This window comes from Pipra filicauda, unplaced genomic scaffold, assembly GCF_003945595.2.
Source record: "Pipra filicauda isolate LSUMZ 115617 unplaced genomic scaffold, ASM394559v2 scaffold228_size1260155_pilon, whole genome shotgun sequence".
NCBI lineage: Eukaryota > Metazoa > Chordata > Aves > Passeriformes > Pipridae > Pipra > Pipra filicauda.
The window spans coordinates 1,056,132-1,062,395 of NW_024104341.1; positions in this window are offsets into that span (position 1 = coordinate 1,056,132).

Sequence of the window (6,264 nt, forward strand, 5' to 3'; positions counted from 1 at the left end):
CTGCAAACAAGAATAGTATTCTTTCCTTCTAAGAGATATATTTGGCTGGATATTCGAGGTATAAGCAAGCTCTTGGACACCTCTTGGTTAACTGGGACATACCAAAAACTGAAAAGACCGGCCAAATCTTTAAAGATGAGGTTGCTCAGAAGTCTAGAAATAAAAGTGAAAAGACTCCTAGTACCACATGATAGTTGGCCAGTTAAATCCATTGTCTAAATAAACAGCATGTATTCCTGACAGTTCAAAGACAAACAGAACAAACAAACAAGAACTCCTGAAGTATTTCTGTGGACTTTCTTATTTTCTTAAAGCATTATTTTAAATTAAGTCAATACAGCATCAAACAATTACAACACTGCAATCTACAAGACTGTACTAATTTCCCCAAGGAATTATAGTATTATTTTGTATAAAACACAATGGGGGGGGGAGAAAAACAGAAAGAATGAGAAGGCAAAAAAGTGCCTCTTTTTGGAGAGAAAGTCAACCTGCTACACCTCTGCTGAAGTGTAGTGTTTATTTAACTACAAATATGCGAACATTTTTACCATCCGGAGTGCCTCAGAAGGAGGAGGAATGGCCAGGAAAGATAGTTTGCTGCAGGCCATTTGTGACACCAATGGTACTATGGCTCCTAACTCAGCAAGTGTCCCTGTCCCATGTCTTCTGGAAACACTGGCTGATCTCTGTAGGGAAATCTACTGAGGTAAAAGTCAGTTTATACTTCAGTGTATGAAGTACACCATCAGTGTCCTGATTAGCTCAGGCTAATTCTCTGTAACTGTAGTCAAACAATGAAAATTGTACTTTGCATGTAGCAAGGCAGGTGAATGGAAGCCTGCACTTCAAATCAGTGATTGCAGCATATTGTAAAGTCTGATCAGCCTTGCCCCTGGCTAGGGAGCCTGTGAAAAAGATTAGCTGGCCTGTATGAATAACTACCTTTAAGCCTTAACATTTTATCTGAACTAGCAACTTTTATAGGGTATAGTGTACAGTGGTCAAATCATTTGCTAAACACAAACACTCCTCAAAGGTTGTGGTTTGCATCCTGGAATGAGCACTGGAGGAGCAACTGTATTAGGATTGTTCAAATCTGACTAGTAATCAATTACATCAAAGTAATAAAAATAGACATATCTTGAAAGCGCTCCAGAGAGTCCTTTGATGTCTCCTTTAGTAAACACAATAGGCCAAATTAGGTACTGCTGAAAACTGCTGTAAGAGCTTGGTCATCTTCGGTAACACTGGAACTCCTACAGACTTAACATGCAGTCTGAAGCAGCCTGAGGGGACAAAAAGCAGGTATAACAAGGAAGAGCAACCACCTCCAAAGAGATGGGCTAAAGTAGGTCACCATTAAACACCTTTTTGACAAGGTCTCCAACTGATGTACCCTGGCCTTCTGAAACTGATAAAACTCTGAGTTGTTCCAGAGAGGGGTTTTGCCTGATGAATTCAGCCTGTTTTACGTTATTTTAGCAACTGTGACTAATTGCTCAGCCCTTCACACCCCTATTTTAAGCTATTTTGCCATGTAGGTTTATATTATCTATGTTTATTCAGGCATGTAAAGAATTCATACAAAAGAAGAAAACAAAGGTAGGTAGTAACTACATGACAACAAAACTTTTCAGTTTTCAAATTTGGCATTGTAATTACACCATACACACGCTCATCTGACTTTCATGCTTCAATATCCATACAGCTGAATCAGCACAGAAAATAAATGTTCTTGTTGACAAAAACTGCTGATGATTTGACAGGAATATATTTTTCACCTAGATCAAATGGTAGTTTTTTCTGGGAAAAATCCAAATACTTTGTATGAATACTAATAAATAACCTGTAGCAATTTTCAAAGATTTTGTCGTTTATCTGTGTGAAAAAAGCATAATGAATTTTATGTTGTCATAAGTTTATTCTTGTAAAATATCTCTTTCCATAAGGATTTCAAGAGAAGAGAAAAATCTTCTTTAACTGGAAGAAAACTATGTTGTCACTATGAAGCAAAAAAGCTGCTAAACAATGAAATGCTAAAACAAAATCCTGAAGACCAGAACATTTTGTTGGGGGCTTCGGTCTCTTTATCTTAGTATAAGTTACTGAAATGTTCTACACTCTTGTGAATCCCATATGACCTTGTGCAGTCCATGAAACCTTAGCATATCATTATTCAATAAAGCACTCCAGCTTTTCACTGGGAGTGATATGTGGACTTAAACATTAGATCTTCCAACTCCCTATACAGAGCAGCAACAACTTAAAATGGATTAACGTAGGGACTCAGCATTTTGCCCCATGACCTAGCAGTGAGACAAAAAGCACTACTATACAAAGGAAATGTGGATTAGCTTGGGAATTGTTTCAGTGAGAATGTCAGAGAAGCTGTCAAAGAAACAATGGGAGATGAAGAATTGCCAAGTTAGAATATTAAGACAAAAAGTTACCTTTTATCTAGTATTTCTTAGAAAGCTAACTGCTGCCTAATGCATTGACCTTGGGTTTCACTCCAGATGTGAAAGGGTTTTGCTACCTCCTCTTCCTAACATAATGGTCCCAGATGCAACTGAGCACGCACTACAAAGGCTGTAACTGTGCCTTCTTGTGCTTCTTGAAGGGGAGAAGCCCTCAGCTACAAGGAAGGGCTGCTGGCCTTTGGAATTTAAAACACAGATCAGGTGGAATCCAATGTCATCCCAAAACTTGTTTTTCTTCCACTGTCTTGTAATGGTTGGCAAATTCAGCCTTTCTATTTATTGTGTTTTAAAAAAGCCAATGAAAGAGTCTTATTTTATCAGCTTTCTCCTGTGATCTTATTCTTGTGGTATCCACTGAATCAAAAGTGTCCCCAATAAGGTGAGTTTTACTCAGATTAAAGAGGGATTTGACTGCAAGCTTGATTTACGATAATTAAAGGAAAAACAAGTTGGACAGGATGCTGGAGAGAAAATTGAGGCTCAGTAATACATGCAAACAGGGAGAAGCTGCTGCTGCTGCTGCTGCTGTTGTTGTTGTTGTTCATCTTACTGCTTTGTTTTCCAGCAGTAGAAGTGTTGTGTTTCGTCTTAACCAAACAGGAACTAATGATAATCTGCTGGATGGACTAGAAGGATATCTTGTGTCTGCTGACGTAATTTTTTTTTCTCTCCTAAAATGGAAAATCTTTTTGGAAAAAATCTGCATCTTGTTTCCCCATTTCCTCTCATATATATGAAGCATCCTGTATGGAATGCTGCTTCGTGTGCAGGATGCTTGGTTGCTCCACCTGTTTTAAAGACAGGTAGAATAGCATGCTCAAAATGTAAAACTGGCTGGTTTCAGGCAAGCAGAAGTGAAAAACCCACACTGATGGGCAAGTAAACTACGTTAACCTTTTAACTTAAAAGGCTGGGCTGCTTTTCCCTCAAGTCCCCTTGGTGCTGAGAGGCGGTGCTATAACAGTGTATCAAGGCATTCATGCTTGTTCCGCTGGACCATCAGGAAGCAGCTGAAATGAACTTGGCAAATTCAGCCTTTGGAGGCTGTTGACCGCTTGGCTGCACAGGGCTCTCCAACACCATACTTGAAAAAGCAAACAAAATTCAAAGACTAAGTTCAGGTGAGCTGATCTGCTGTCAGTATTTTTGTGCAACCTGTTTACTACTGTGCCACACCTACTGAGCTATTTTGCATAATAAACCTCTGAAAATCTAACCCAGCTCCACTACCATATGAGGATTAGACATGGTAATATGTCTCTTCAGCCACTTCTGAGGATTGGCTTCAAAAATCAAATTCAAATGAAGCAAACCCAAATAGTTCCACAAGTTGCAACACTCATATTCAGTACCCATCATCTGTGCCTCTTGCATTTTATATTACTATATGAGGTATCTGTGCAAGTAGCGTTAGAGTACACCTGCTGCATATGGTAAAGGTGAGAAACTCTTCGTGTATGGCACATTGACATATTCAGGCCTTACTTGCCCAAGTATTCCTAATGAAGTAAAAAATCTATTTGGGTTTATTTATTTCCAGATCCTGAGGAGAAAATACATGATTTTTACCTCACAATTTGAGGAAAAAGAGATGAGGGTGAGAAATATAATGTTCTCCAAGCAGGACTGTGTGCTGAGATGTACAGAAATGGCCACAGAACTGTGAGTGCTCGTCTTGTTTTTCATTCCTACCCAAGTTATAATTTTTTTATTCTTTTTCTCAAGTGCATTTAAAGGTAAGTATTTAAACTGACAGATTTGTTTTTTTTTAAAAATGACCAGCAAGTGTAATAAAGTGTTTGTCTGAACAAGTATATTAAACCAAAATATGCAAACCTGTTTCTGAGCAATAGCTATAAACAAGAGCTATCCAATAAATTTTAAAGTCTCCTTGGGGTCAAATGCTAGTAGAGATACTGACTTAACACACAACAAAACTTGATTTACCAGATTAACAATTCCTGTTGTCTTAAATTAGCAGAGAAAATTATACACTGTCAACAGTATGTTTGTGCTGTTCTTCCTTCCTTTCATTATACAACAAAATGCAAATCGCAAGTCAGATCAAAAATCTTAATATAAAGTCCTATTAAAGGTCATTAATCTCAAATAATCATTAAAATGAAATAATAATTAAGTCCTAATACAAAATGTATAACTGGAATAGTGTCGAGTACCTAAAATCTCCTGAGATGACAAACAATAATGAAGTTCAGAAAGTTTGTAAGCAATTTACAAGGCAGAGGAAGATGTCTGTGACAGAAAGATTTGGAGCAGTTTAAATAGGACCCGTAATCCAAATCGGGCAAGGAACAGCAAGGTGTTCCTCAGCAATATTCTTGATTAAGATGATAAGAATGAAAATGAAATAGTTTGGAATTACACTTCCTGAACATGCTGTTCAGTACAATCAAAATAATAAGCAGAAAATGAAGACTACACAAGAAAGTTGCTAGGAAGGTTTAAGTGATCACAGAAAGATAACTGGACTTTACAGTATGAGGCATTGTTTTCTCTCTAGCCTGTACGTGATATGAGTGTTAAAAAAACTATGTCCTACTACAGTACTATTTTAAAAATAATAAAAAACCCCATTGCTCCCCTAATTCACTGCTGGCTATTGTCAAGCTGCATACTGAAAATATTGTTACAGAGTCAGATTTCCTGAATATGCTGCCTTCTCCAGACCAGTAATAACTAGCATCTTAGATAGCAAGAAATATAACACTAGTGCACTATAACAAATGCAAACTAAGTTCAGTGCAAAGAATTCAGCTAATTATGTGTACATCCTCCCTGGACAGCAAATGCCATGTTTGGCACTGCGATATATCCTATCATTACAGCAGAAGGGCAGTCTGGCAATCTTTCTCTGCTTATTGCTTCACAGAAGTGGAGTAGGAGTCATTCCTTATGGGTAAATCTACACAATTTATTACTGTGAGAAAAAAGCACCTGGCTGAGAGTTATTTGTTGACCCATGCTGCACGAAATAAAAAGTCTCCAAGGAGCTGCAACCATCGCAGACGGTATCACTGCAAATTAAATAATTATTCCTCACCACACTTTACAGCTATCTGAAAGGACTTTGTAGTGAGGTAGGGCCTGATCATTTTTACCATGCTAGCAGTGAGAGAACCAGAGGAAATGGCTTTAAGATGAGACGAGGGACATCCAGATTAGATATTAGAAAATGATTTCTCAGGCATTGGGATAGGTTGCCCAGGGAAGTGGTGGAATCACCATGTCTGGAGGTGTTCAGGAGGCATCTGGGTCTGACCCTGGGTGATAATCCAATGGTTATGGGGTTACGGTGGCAGTGGACAGTTGGGCTGGATGATCTTAAAGGTCTCTTCCAACCTTGGTGATTCCAAGAGTCTAATTGATGAATCTGACTCTTGTGCTGACAGTCAACGTCCCTGTATCCCCTCTCCGGTAGTTTATTTTTTCCCGTATACTGAGAAACTCGGTCTCGTTTCCTTGCGTGTGCCAATATACTGCTAGAAGGATGCTTCCAGGCCCGTTATCCTCACACCAGGCCCGCGTTCCTCCTGGGCAGGAGCAGAGCTTTAGCTCCGTCACTCGCACTGCGATGCACGGTTCAAACCCCACGGCTTTGGCGCTCCCGCCTCGCTCCGCGTCCAGGCGCTCCCGCGGCGGCCGGGCTTTCCAGGCGGGAGGACGATCCCTCCCGGTGACATGCCGGCGGCGCTGACAGACAGCTGACGCGCGGAGGAACACCGCACCGCCGCGTCAGCGGGACCATTTAGATCCGGCCGCC